The sequence below is a fragment of the Mixophyes fleayi genome, unplaced genomic scaffold (assembly GCF_038048845.1).
Source record: "Mixophyes fleayi isolate aMixFle1 unplaced genomic scaffold, aMixFle1.hap1 Scaffold_1536, whole genome shotgun sequence".
Classification (NCBI taxonomy): Eukaryota; Metazoa; Chordata; class Amphibia; order Anura; family Limnodynastidae; genus Mixophyes; species Mixophyes fleayi.
In genome coordinates, this window is record NW_027445965.1 from 1 (window position 1) to 12,180 (window position 12,180).

A 12,180-nucleotide genomic window follows, 5' to 3' on the forward strand; every position below is an offset into this window, starting at 1 on the left:
TGAAGGGAAGCGGATGGGTGCCTATTCCTGAAGCACCTCAAATGTCAAACTGTACGGACAAGTACAATTATAAGCATTCCCAGGGTGCAGCAGATATATTTGCATACGATGGGTTATCCAAGCAGTCAGCTGCAATACTCATCTGCATATGAAAAGAGAAAGACAGTAGAATGCCATCTATATAGGCCTGATTTGCATAAAGAAGCTCTGCAGGAAGAACTGTGCCCTGAAATAATCAGCAGCAAAAGGACACAGAGTGGTTCTATCAACCCTAGAATTATCAGAGAACAGGCAGTCATAGAGTACATGTCATATCTGGCAGAATGGCATCAGCACAGGGGGAAGAAAGCAAGCCAGGGAAAAAATCAGGCCGGATAGGGCTACAATATCAAGATATCGCGCTGCCGATAAAGCATTTAGATCATGCGCTTTCTGCAAGAAGGCTAGGTCACACAACTAAAGCTGACTTTTACCAGAGATGATCAGGGGAGAGCGCGAACGCAGTCCCCCACTACCACAAATTATGCAGTCGAGTTTCCCGCATTTGGGGAAATCGCAGGGGTCAGCACATCCGGAGTGCAATGGATGAACCTCACCCTGGGAGAACCACCTTTGTGATCATGGTATCTCCCCTGCCAGGTAAGTATGAGTTGGACTAAGACTCTGGAGGGCGACTGGTCAAGCACACGCCTGTCAAGTGGGGGAGATTCTCCTGATGCAGCACAAATGAACTTTCAGCTGGGGACAACAACTGAAGGGAAGCGGATGGGTGCCTATTCCTGAAGCACCTCAAATGTCAAACTGTACGGACAAGTACAATTATAAGCATTCCCAGGGTGCAGCAGATATATTTGCATACGATGGGTTATCCAAGCAGTCAGCTGCAATACTCATCTGCATATGAAAAGAGAAAGACAGTAGAATGCCATCTATATAGGCCTGATTTGCATAAAGAAGCTCTGCAGGAAGAACTGTGCCCTGAAATAATCAGCAGCAAAAGGACACAGAGTGGTTCTATCAACCCTAGAATTATCAGAGAACAGGCAGTCATAGAGTACATGTCATATCTGGCAGAATGGCATCAGCACAGGGGGAAGAAAGCAAGCCAGGGAAAAAATCAGGCCGGATAGGGCTACAATATCAAGATATCGCGCTGCCGATAAAGCATTTAGATCATGCGCTTTCTGCAAGAAGGCTAGGTCACACAACTAAAGCTGACTTTTACCAGAGATGATCAGGGGAGAGCGCGAACGCAGTCCCCCACTACCACAAATTATGCAGTCGAGTTTCCCGCATTTGGGGAAATCGCAGGGGTCAGCACACCTGGAGTGCAATGGATGAACCTCACCCTGGGAGAACCACCTTTGTGATCATGGTATCTCCCCTGCCAGGTAAGTATGAGTTGGACTAAGACTCTGGAGGGCGACTGGTCAAGCACACGCCTGTCAAGTGGGGGAGATTCTCCTGATGCAGCACAAATGAACTTTCAGCTGGGGACAACAACTGAAGGGAAGCGGATGGGTGCCTATTCCTGAAGCACCTCAAATGTCAAACTGTACGGACAAGTACAATTATAAGCATTCCCAGGGTGCAGCAGATATATTTGCATACGATGGGTTATCCAAGCAGTCAGCTGCAATACTCATCTGCATATGAAAAGAGAAAGACAGTAGAATGCCATCTATATAGGCCTGATTTGCATAAAGAAGCTCTGCAGGAAGAACTGTGCCCTGAAATAATCAGCAGCAAAAGGACACAGAGTGGTTCTATCAACCCTAGAATTATCAGAGAACAGGCAGTCATAGAGTACATGTCATATCTGGCAGAATGGCATCAGCACAGGGGGAAGAAAGCAAGCCAGGGAAAAAATCAGGCCGGATAGGGCTACAATATCAAGATATCGCGCTGCCGATAAAGCATTTAGATCATGCGCTTTCTGCAAGAAGGCTAGGTCACACAACTAAAGCTGACTTTTACCAGAGATGATCAGGGGAGAGCGCGAACGCAGTCCCCCACTACCACAAATTATGCAGTCGAGTTTCCCGCATTTGGGGAAATCGCAGGGGTCAGCACATCCGGAGTGCAATGGATGAACCTCACCCTGGGAGAACCACCTTTGTGATCATGGTATCTCCCCTGCCAGGTAAGTATGAGTTGGACTAAGACTCTGGAGGGCGACTGGTCAAGCACACGCCTGTCAAGTGGGGGAGATTCTCCTGATGCAGCACAAATGAACTTTCAGCTGGGGACAACAACTGAAGGGAAGCGGATGGGTGCCTATTCCTGAAGCACCTCAAATGTCAAACTGTACGGACAAGTACAATTATAAGCATTCCCAGGGTGCAGCAGATATATTTGCATACGATGGGTTATCCAAGCAGTCAGCTGCAATACTCATCTGCATATGAAAAGAGAAAGACAGTAGAATGCCATCTATATAGGCCTGATTTGCATAAAGAAGCTCTGCAGGAAGAACTGTGCCCTGAAATAATCAGCAGCAAAAGGACACAGAGTGGTTCTATCAACCCTAGAATTATCAGAGAACAGGCAGTCATAGAGTACATGTCATATCTGGCAGAATGGCATCAGCACAGGGGGAAGAAAGCAAGCCAGGGAAAAAATCAGGCCGGATAGGGCTACAATATCAAGATATCGCGCTGCCGATAAAGCATTTAGATCATGCGCTTTCTGCAAGAAGGCTAGGTCACACAACTAAAGCTGACTTTTACCAGAGATGATCAGGGGAGAGCGCGAACGCAGTCCCCCACTACCACAAATTATGCAGTCGAGTTTCCCGCATTTGGGGAAATCGCAGGGGTCAGCACACCTGGAGTGCAATGGATGAACCTCACCCTGGGAGAACCACCTTTGTGATCATGGTATCTCCCCTGCCAGGTAAGTATGAGTTGGACTAAGACTCTGGAGGGCGACTGGTCAAGCACACGCCTGTCAAGTGGGGGAGATTCTCCTGATGCAGCACAAATGAACTTTCAGCTGGGGACAACAACTGAAGGGAAGCGGATGGGTGCCTATTCCTGAAGCACCTCAAATGTCAAACTGTACGGACAAGTACAATTATAAGCATTCCCAGGGTGCAGCAGATATATTTGCATACGATGGGTTATCCAAGCAGTCAGCTGCAATACTCATCTGCATATGAAAAGAGAAAGACAGTAGAATGCCATCTATATAGGCCTGATTTGCATAAAGAAGCTCTGCAGGAAGAACTGTGCCCTGAAATAATCAGCAGCAAAAGGACACAGAGTGGTTCTATCAACCCTAGAATTATCAGAGAACAGGCAGTCATAGAGTACATGTCATATCTGGCAGAATGGCATCAGCACAGGGGGAAGAAAGCAAGCCAGGGAAAAAATCAGGCCGGATAGGGCTACAATATCAAGATATCGCGCTGCCGATAAAGCATTTAGATCATGCGCTTTCTGCAAGAAGGCTAGGTCACACAACTAAAGCTGACTTTTACCAGAGATGATCAGGGGAGAGCGCGAACGCAGTCCCCCACTACCACAAATTATGCAGTCGAGTTTCCCGCATTTGGGGAAATCGCAGGGGTCAGCACATCCGGAGTGCAATGGATGAACCTCACCCTGGGAGAACCACCTTTGTGATCATGGTATCTCCCCTGCCAGGTAAGTATGAGTTGGACTAAGACTCTGGAGGGCGACTGGTCAAGCACACGCCTGTCAAGTGGGGGAGATTCTCCTGATGCAGCACAAATGAACTTTCAGCTGGGGACAACAACTGAAGGGAAGCGGATGGGTGCCTATTCCTGAAGCACCTCAAATGTCAAACTGTACGGACAAGTACAATTATAAGCATTCCCAGGGTGCAGCAGATATATTTGCATACGATGGGTTATCCAAGCAGTCAGCTGCAATACTCATCTGCATATGAAAAGAGAAAGACAGTAGAATGCCATCTATATAGGCCTGATTTGCATAAAGAAGCTCTGCAGGAAGAACTGTGCCCTGAAATAATCAGCAGCAAAAGGACACAGAGTGGTTCTATCAACCCTAGAATTATCAGAGAACAGGCAGTCATAGAGTACATGTCATATCTGGCAGAATGGCATCAGCACAGGGGGAAGAAAGCAAGCCAGGGAAAAAATCAGGCCGGATAGGGCTACAATATCAAGATATCGCGCTGCCGATAAAGCATTTAGATCATGCGCTTTCTGCAAGAAGGCTAGGTCACACAACTAAAGCTGACTTTTACCAGAGATGATCAGGGGAGAGCGCGAACGCAGTCCCCACTACCACAAATTATGCAGTCGAGTTTCCCGCATTTGGGGAAATCGCAGGGGTCAGCACACCTGGAGTGCAATGGATGAACCTCACCCTGGGAGAACCACCTTTGTGATCATGGTATCTCCCCTGCCAGGTAAGTATGAGTTGGACTAAGACTCTGGAGGGCGACTGGTCAAGCACACGCCTGTCAAGTGGGGGAGATTCTCCTGATGCAGCACAAATGAACTTTCAGCTGGGGACAACAACTGAAGGGAAGCGGATGGGTGCCTATTCCTGAAGCACCTCAAATGTCAAACTGTACGGACAAGTACAATTATAAGCATTCCCAGGGTGCAGCAGATATATTTGCATACGATGGGTTATCCAAGCAGTCAGCTGCAATACTCATCTGCATATGAAAAGAGAAAGACAGTAGAATGCCATCTATATAGGCCTGATTTGCATAAAGAAGCTCTGCAGGAAGAACTGTGCCCTGAAATAATCAGCAGCAAAAGGACACAGAGTGGTTCTATCAACCCTAGAATTATCAGAGAACAGGCAGTCATAGAGTACATGTCATATCTGGCAGAATGGCATCAGCACAGGGGGAAGAAAGCAAGCCAGGGAAAAAATCAGGCCGGATAGGGCTACAATATCAAGATATCGCGCTGCCGATAAAGCATTTAGATCATGCGCTTTCTGCAAGAAGGCTAGGTCACACAACTAAAGCTGACTTTTACCAGAGATGATCAGGGGAGAGCGCGAACGCAGTCCCCCACTACCACAAATTATGCAGTCGAGTTTCCCGCATTTGGGGAAATCGCAGGGGTCAGCACATCCGGAGTGCAATGGATGAACCTCACCCTGGGAGAACCACCTTTGTGATCATGGTATCTCCCCTGCCAGGTAAGTATGAGTTGGACTAGGACTCTGGAGGGCGACTGGTCAAGCACACGCCTGTCAAGTGGGGGAGATTCTCCTGATGCAGCACAAATGAACTTTCAGCTGGGGACAACAACTGAAGGGAAGCGGATGGGTGCCTATTCCTGAAGCACCTCAAATGTCAAACTGTACGGACAAGTACAATTATAAGCATTCCCAGGGTGCAGCAGATATATTTGCATACGATGGGTTATCCAAGCAGTCAGCTGCAATACTCATCTGCATATGAAAAGAGAAAGACAGTAGAATGCCATCTATATAGGCCTGATTTGCATAAAGAAGCTCTGCAGGAAGAACTGTGCCCTGAAATAATCAGCAGCAAAAGGACACAGAGTGGTTCTATCAACCCTAGAATTATCAGAGAACAGGCAGTCATAGAGTACATGTCATATCTGGCAGAATGGCATCAGCACAGGGGGAAGAAAGCAAGCCAGGGAAAAAATCAGGCCGGATAGGGCTACAATATCAAGATATCGCGCTGCCGATAAAGCATTTAGATCATGCGCTTTCTGCAAGAAGGCTAGGTCACACAACTAAAGCTGACTTTTACCAGAGATGATCAGGGGAGAGCGCGAACGCAGTCCCCCACTACCACAAATTATGCAGTCGAGTTTCCCGCATTTGGGGAAATCGCAGGGGTCAGCACATCCGGAGTGCAATGGATGAACCTCACCCTGGGAGAACCACCTTTGTGATCATGGTATCTCCCCTGCCAGGTAAGTATGAGTTGGACTAGGACTCTGGAGGGCGACTGGTCAAGCACACGCCTGTCAAGTGGGGGAGATTCTCCTGATGCAGCACAAATGAACTTTCAGCTGGGGACAACAACTGAAGGGAAGCGGATGGGTGCCTATTCCTGAAGCACCTCAAATGTCAAACTGTACGGACAAGTACAATTATAAGCATTCCCAGGGTGCAGCAGATATATTTGCATACGATGGGTTATCCAAGCAGTCAGCTGCAATACTCATCTGCATATGAAAAGAGAAAGACAGTAGAATGCCATCTATATAGGCCTGATTTGCATAAAGAAGCTCTGCAGGAAGAACTGTGCCCTGAAATAATCAGCAGCAAAAGGACACAGAGTGGTTCTATCAACCCTAGAATTATCAGAGAACAGGCAGTCATAGAGTACATGTCATATCTGGCAGAATGGCATCAGCACAGGGGGAAGAAAGCAAGCCAGGGAAAAAAATCAGGCCGGATAGGGCTACAATATCAAGATATCGCGCTGCCGATAAAGCATTTAGATCATGCGCTTTCTGCAAGAAGGCTAGGTCACACAACTAAAGCTGACTTTTACCAGAGATGATCAGGGGAGAGCGAACGCAGTCCCCCACTACCACAAATTATGCAGTCGAGTTTCCCGCATTTGGGGAAATCGCAGGGGTCAGCACATCCGGAGTGCAATGGATGAACCTCACCCTGGGAGAACCACCTTTGTGATCATGGTATCTCCCCTGCCAGGTAAGTATGAGTTGGACTAGGACTCTGGAGGGCGACTGGTCAAGCACACGCCTGTCAAGTGGGGGAGATTCTCCTGATGCAGCACAAATGAACTTTCAGCTGGGGACAACAACTGAAGGGAAGCGGATGGGTGCCTATTCCTGAAGCACCTCAAATGTCAAACTGTACGGACAAGTACAATTATAAGCATTCCCAGGGTGCAGCAGATATATTTGCATACGATGGGTTATCCAAGCAGTCAGCTGCAATACTCATCTGCATATGAAAAGAGAAAGACAGTAGAATGCCATCTATATAGGCCTGATTTGCATAAAGAAGCTCTGCAGGAAGAACTGTGCCCTGAAATAATCAGCAGCAAAAGGACACAGAGTGGTTCTATCAACCCTAGAATTATCAGAGAACAGGCAGTCATAGAGTACATGTCATATCTGGCAGAATGGCATCAGCACAGGGGGAAGAAAGCAAGCCAGGGAAAAAATCAGGCCGGATAGGGCTACAATATCAAGATATCGCGCTGCCGATAAAGCATTTAGATCATGCGCTTTCTGCAAGAAGGCTAGGTCACACAACTAAAGCTGACTTTTACCAGAGATGATCAGGGGAGAGCGCGAACGCAGTCCCCCACTACCACAAATTATGCAGTCGAGTTTCCCGCATTTGGGGAAATCGCAGGGGTCAGCACATCCGGAGTGCAATGGATGAACCTCACCCTGGGAGAACCACCTTTGTGATCATGGTATCTCCCCTGCCAGGTAAGTATGAGTTGGACTAGGACTCTGGAGGGCGACTGGTCAAGCACACGCCTGTCAAGTGGGGGAGATTCTCCTGATGCAGCACAAATGAACTTTCAGCTGGGGACAACAACTGAAGGGAAGCGGATGGGTGCCTATTCCTGAAGCACCTCAAATGTCAAACTGTACGGACAAGTACAATTATAAGCATTCCCAGGGTGCAGCAGATATATTTGCATACGATGGGTTATCCAAGCAGTCAGCTGCAATACTCATCTGCATATGAAAAGAGAAAGACAGTAGAATGCCATCTATATAGGCCTGATTTGCATAAAGAAGCTCTGCAGGAAGAACTGTGCCCTGAAATAATCAGCAGCAAAAGGACACAGAGTGGTTCTATCAACCCTAGAATTATCAGAGAACAGGCAGTCATAGAGTACATGTCATATCTGGCAGAATGGCATCAGCACAGGGGGAAGAAAGCAAGCCAGGGAAAAAATCAGGCCGGATAGGGCTACAATATCAAGATATCGCGCTGCCGATAAAGCATTTAGATCATGCGCTTTCTGCAAGAAGGCTAGGTCACACAACTAAAGCTGACTTTTACCAGAGATGATCAGGGGAGAGCGCGAACGCAGTTCCCCCACTACCACAAATTATGCAGTCGAGTTTCCCGCATTTGGGGAAATCGCAGGGGTCAGCACATCCGGAGTGCAATGGATGAACCTCACCCTGGGAGAACCACCTTTGTGATCATGGTATCTCCCCTGCCAGGTAAGTATGAGTTGGACTAGGACTCTGGAGGGCGACTGGTCAAGCACACGCCTGTCAAGTGGGGGAGATTCTCCTGATGCAGCACAAATGAACTTTCAGCTGGGGACAACAACTGAAGGGAAGCGGATGGGTGCCTATTCCTGAAGCACCTCAAATGTCAAACTGTACGGACAAGTACAATTATAAGCATTCCCAGGGTGCAGCAGATATATTTGCATACGATGGGTTATCCAAGCAGTCAGCTGCAATACTCATCTGCATATGAAAAGAGAAAGACAGTAGAATGCCATCTATATAGGCCTGATTTGCATAAAGAAGCTCTGCAGGAAGAACTGTGCCCTGAAATAATCAGCAGCAAAAGGACACAGAGTGGTTCTATCAACCCTAGAATTATCAGAGAACAGGCAGTCATAGAGTACATGTCATATCTGGCAGAATGGCATCAGCACAGGGGGAAGAAAGCAAGCCAGGGAAAAAATCAGGCCGGATAGGGCTACAATATCAAGATATCGCGCTGCCGATAAAGCATTTAGATCATGCGCTTTCTGCAAGAAGGCTAGGTCACACAACTAAAGCTGACTTTTACCAGAGATGATCAGGGGAGAGCGCGAACGCAGTCCCCCACTACCACAAATTATGCAGTCGAGTTTCCCGCATTTGGGGAAATCGCAGGGGTCAGCACACCTGGAGGGCAATGGATGAACCTCACCCTGGGAGAACCACCTTTGTGATCATGGTATCTCCCCTGCCAGGTAAGTATGAGTTGGACTAAGACTCTGGAGGGCGACTGGTCAAGCACACGCCTGTCAAGTGGGGGAGATTCTCCTGATGCAGCACAAATGAACTTTCAGCTGGGGACAACAACTGAAGGGAAGCGGATGGGTGCCTATTCCTGAAGCACCTCAAATGTCAAACTGTACGGACAAGTACAATTATAAGCATTCCCAGGGTGCAGCAGATATATTTGCATACGATGGGTTATCCAAGCAGTCAGCTGCAATACTCATCTGCATATGAAAAGAGAAAGACAGTAGAATGCCATCTATATAGGCCTGATTTGCATAAAGAAGCTCTGCAGGAAGAACTGTGCCCTGAAATAATCAGCAGCAAAAGGACACAGAGTGGTTCTATCAACCCTAGAATTATCAGAGAACAGGCAGTCATAGAGTACATGTCATATCTGGCAGAATGGCATCAGCACAGGGGGAAGAAAGCAAGCCAGGGAAAAAATCAGGCCGGATAGGGCTACAATATCAAGATATCGCGCTGCCGATAAAGCATTTAGATCATGCGCTTTCTGCAAGAAGGCTAGGTCACACAACTAAAGCTGACTTTTACCAGAGATGATCAGGGGAGAGCGCGAACGCAGTCCCCCACTACCACAAATTATGCAGTCGAGTTTCCCGCATTTGGGGAAATCGCAGGGGTCAGCACATCCGGAGTGCAATGGATGAACCTCACCCTGGGAGAACCACCTTTGTGATCATGGTATCTCCCCTGCCAGGTAAGTATGAGTTGGACTAGGACTCTGGAGGGCGACTGGTCAAGCACACGCCTGTCAAGTGGGGGAGATTCTCCTGATGCAGCACAAATGAACTTTCAGCTGGGGACAACAACTGAAGGGAAGCGGATGGGTGCCTATTCCTGAAGCACCTCAAATGTCAAACTGTACGGACAAGTACAATTATAAGCATTCCCAGGGTGCAGCAGATATATTTGCATACGATGGGTTATCCAAGCAGTCAGCTGCAATACTCATCTGCATATGAAAAGAGAAAGACAGTAGAATGCCATCTATATAGGCCTGATTTGCATAAAGAAGCTCTGCAGGAAGAACTGTGCCCTGAAATAATCAGCAGCAAAAGGACACAGAGTGGTTCTATCAACCCTAGAATTATCAGAGAACAGGCAGTCATAGAGTACATGTCATATCTGGCAGAATGGCATCAGCACAGGGGGAAGAAAGCAAGCCAGGGAAAAAATCAGGCCGGATAGGGCTACAATATCAAGATATCGCGCTGCCGATAAAGCATTTAGATCATGCGCTTTCTGCAAGAAGGCTAGGTCACACAACTAAAGCTGACTTTTACCAGAGATGATCAGGGGAGAGCGCGAACGCAGTCCCCCACTACCACAAATTATGCAGTCGAGTTTCCCGCATTTGGGGAAATCGCAGGGGTCAGCACATCCGGAGTGCAATGGATGAACCTCACCCTGGGAGAACCACCTTTGTGATCATGGTATCTCCCCTGCCAGGTAAGTATGAGTTGGACTAGGACTCTGGAGGGCGACTGGTCAAGCACACGCCTGTCAAGTGGGGGAGATTCTCCTGATGCAGCACAAATGAACTTTCAGCTGGGGACAACAACTGAAGGGAAGCGGATGGGTGCCTATTCCTGAAGCACCTCAAATGTCAAACTGTACGGACAAGTACAATTATAAGCATTCCCAGGGTGCAGCAGATATATTTGCATACGATGGGTTATCCAAGCAGTCAGCTGCAATACTCATCTGCATATGAAAAGAGAAAGACAGTAGAATGCCATCTATATAGGCCTGATTTGCATAAAGAAGCTCTGCAGGAAGAACTGTGCCCTGAAATAATCAGCAGCAAAAGGACACAGAGTGGTTCTATCAACCCTAGAATTATCAGAGAACAGGCAGTCATAGAGTACATGTCATATCTGGCAGAATGGCATCAGCACAGGGGGAAGAAAGCAAGCCAGGGAAAAAATCAGGCCGGATAGGGCTACAATATCAAGATATCGCGCTGCCGATAAAGCATTTAGATCATGCGCTTTCTGCAAGAAGGCTAGGTCACACAACTAAAGCTGACTTTTACCAGAGATGATCAGGGGAGAGCGCGAACGCAGTCCCCCACTACCACAAATTATGCAGTCGAGTTTCCCGCATTTGGGGAAATCGCAGGGGTCAGCACATCCGGAGTGCAATGGATGAACCTCACCCTGGGAGAACCACCTTTGTGATCATGGTATCTCCCCTGCCAGGTAAGTATGAGTTGGACTAGGACTCTGGAGGGCGACTGGTCAAGCACACGCCTGTCAAGTGGGGGAGATTCTCCTGATGCAGCACAAATGAACTTTCAGCTGGGGACAACAACTGAAGGGAAGCGGATGGGTGCCTATTCCTGAAGCACCTCAAATGTCAAACTGTACGGACAAGTACAATTATAAGCATTCCCAGGGTGCAGCAGATATATTTGCATACGATGGGTTATCCAAGCAGTCAGCTGCAATACTCATCTGCATATGAAAAGAGAAAGACAGTAGAATGCCATCTATATAGGCCTGATTTGCATAAAGAAGCTCTGCAGGAAGAACTGTGCCCTGAAATAATCAGCAGCAAAAGGACACAGAGTGGTTCTATCAACCCTAGAATTATCAGAGAACAGGCAGTCATAGAGTACATGTCATATCTGGCAGAATGGCATCAGCACAGGGGGAAGAAAGCAAGCCAGGGAAAAAATCAGGCCGGATAGGGCTACAATATCAAGATATCGCACTGCCGATAAAGCATTTAGATCATGCGCTTTCTGCAAGAAGGCTAGGTCACACAACTAAAGCTGACTTTTACCAGAGATGATCAGGGGAGAGCGCGAACGCAGTCCCCCACTACCACAAATTATGCAGTCGAGTTTCCCGCATTTGGGGAAATCGCAGGGGTCAGCACATCCGGAGTGCAATGGATGAACCTCACCCTGGGAGAACCACCTTTGTGATCATGGTATCTCCCCTGCCAGGTAAGTATGAGTTGGACTAGGACTCTGGAGGGCGACTGGTCAAGCACACGCCTGTCAAGTGGGGGAGATTCTCCTGATGCAGCACAAATGAACTTTCAGCTGGGGACAACAACTGAAGGGAAGCGGATGGGTGCCTATTCCTGAAGCACCTCAAATGTCAAACTGTACGGACAAGTACAATTATAAGCATTCCCAGGGTGCAGCAGATATATTTGCATACGATGGGTTATCCAAGCAGTCAGCTGCAATACTCATCTGCATA

At 47.8% G+C, this 12,180-nt stretch overlaps 16 non-coding genes across 16 annotated transcripts; all 16 read right to left on the reverse strand.

The window, feature by feature from the left end:
• Nucleotides 1–483: 483 nt before the first annotated feature.
• On the reverse strand, nucleotides 484–647 carry LOC142115218 (U1 spliceosomal RNA). Its single transcript, XR_012682089.1, has one exon. It is a non-coding gene; the product is annotated as a U1 spliceosomal RNA (small nuclear RNA).
• Nucleotides 648–1,235: 588 nt separating this feature from the next.
• Nucleotides 1,236–1,399, reverse strand: LOC142115179 (U1 spliceosomal RNA). The gene has a single exon (XR_012682057.1). It is a non-coding gene; the product is annotated as a U1 spliceosomal RNA (small nuclear RNA).
• Nucleotides 1,400–1,987: 588 nt separating this feature from the next.
• LOC142115230 (U1 spliceosomal RNA) lies at nucleotides 1,988–2,151 on the reverse strand. The gene has a single exon (XR_012682101.1). It is a non-coding gene; the product is annotated as a U1 spliceosomal RNA (small nuclear RNA).
• A 588-nt stretch (nucleotides 2,152–2,739) lies between these two features.
• On the reverse strand, nucleotides 2,740–2,903 carry LOC142115180 (U1 spliceosomal RNA). Its single transcript, XR_012682058.1, has one exon. It is a non-coding gene; the product is annotated as a U1 spliceosomal RNA (small nuclear RNA).
• A 588-nt stretch (nucleotides 2,904–3,491) lies between these two features.
• LOC142115048 (U1 spliceosomal RNA) lies at nucleotides 3,492–3,655 on the reverse strand. Its single transcript, XR_012681937.1, has one exon. It is a non-coding gene; the product is annotated as a U1 spliceosomal RNA (small nuclear RNA).
• Nucleotides 3,656–4,243: 588 nt separating this feature from the next.
• LOC142115190 (U1 spliceosomal RNA) lies at nucleotides 4,244–4,406 on the reverse strand. Its single transcript, XR_012682067.1, has one exon. It is a non-coding gene; the product is annotated as a U1 spliceosomal RNA (small nuclear RNA).
• A 588-nt stretch (nucleotides 4,407–4,994) lies between these two features.
• LOC142115060 (U1 spliceosomal RNA) lies at nucleotides 4,995–5,158 on the reverse strand. The gene has a single exon (XR_012681948.1). It is a non-coding gene; the product is annotated as a U1 spliceosomal RNA (small nuclear RNA).
• Nucleotides 5,159–5,746: 588 nt separating this feature from the next.
• LOC142115072 (U1 spliceosomal RNA) lies at nucleotides 5,747–5,910 on the reverse strand. Its single transcript, XR_012681959.1, has one exon. It is a non-coding gene; the product is annotated as a U1 spliceosomal RNA (small nuclear RNA).
• Nucleotides 5,911–6,499: 589 nt separating this feature from the next.
• Nucleotides 6,500–6,661, reverse strand: LOC142115183 (U1 spliceosomal RNA). The gene has a single exon (XR_012682061.1). It is a non-coding gene; the product is annotated as a U1 spliceosomal RNA (small nuclear RNA).
• A 588-nt stretch (nucleotides 6,662–7,249) lies between these two features.
• Nucleotides 7,250–7,413, reverse strand: LOC142115084 (U1 spliceosomal RNA). Its single transcript, XR_012681970.1, has one exon. It is a non-coding gene; the product is annotated as a U1 spliceosomal RNA (small nuclear RNA).
• Nucleotides 7,414–8,001: 588 nt separating this feature from the next.
• LOC142115164 (U1 spliceosomal RNA) lies at nucleotides 8,002–8,166 on the reverse strand. Its single transcript, XR_012682043.1, has one exon. It is a non-coding gene; the product is annotated as a U1 spliceosomal RNA (small nuclear RNA).
• A 588-nt stretch (nucleotides 8,167–8,754) lies between these two features.
• Nucleotides 8,755–8,918, reverse strand: LOC142115191 (U1 spliceosomal RNA). Its single transcript, XR_012682068.1, has one exon. It is a non-coding gene; the product is annotated as a U1 spliceosomal RNA (small nuclear RNA).
• A 588-nt stretch (nucleotides 8,919–9,506) lies between these two features.
• Nucleotides 9,507–9,670, reverse strand: LOC142115097 (U1 spliceosomal RNA). The gene has a single exon (XR_012681981.1). It is a non-coding gene; the product is annotated as a U1 spliceosomal RNA (small nuclear RNA).
• Nucleotides 9,671–10,258: 588 nt separating this feature from the next.
• LOC142115109 (U1 spliceosomal RNA) lies at nucleotides 10,259–10,422 on the reverse strand. Its single transcript, XR_012681992.1, has one exon. It is a non-coding gene; the product is annotated as a U1 spliceosomal RNA (small nuclear RNA).
• A 588-nt stretch (nucleotides 10,423–11,010) lies between these two features.
• On the reverse strand, nucleotides 11,011–11,174 carry LOC142115121 (U1 spliceosomal RNA). The gene has a single exon (XR_012682003.1). It is a non-coding gene; the product is annotated as a U1 spliceosomal RNA (small nuclear RNA).
• A 588-nt stretch (nucleotides 11,175–11,762) lies between these two features.
• Nucleotides 11,763–11,926, reverse strand: LOC142115133 (U1 spliceosomal RNA). The gene has a single exon (XR_012682014.1). It is a non-coding gene; the product is annotated as a U1 spliceosomal RNA (small nuclear RNA).
• Nucleotides 11,927–12,180: the final 254 nt, after the last annotated feature.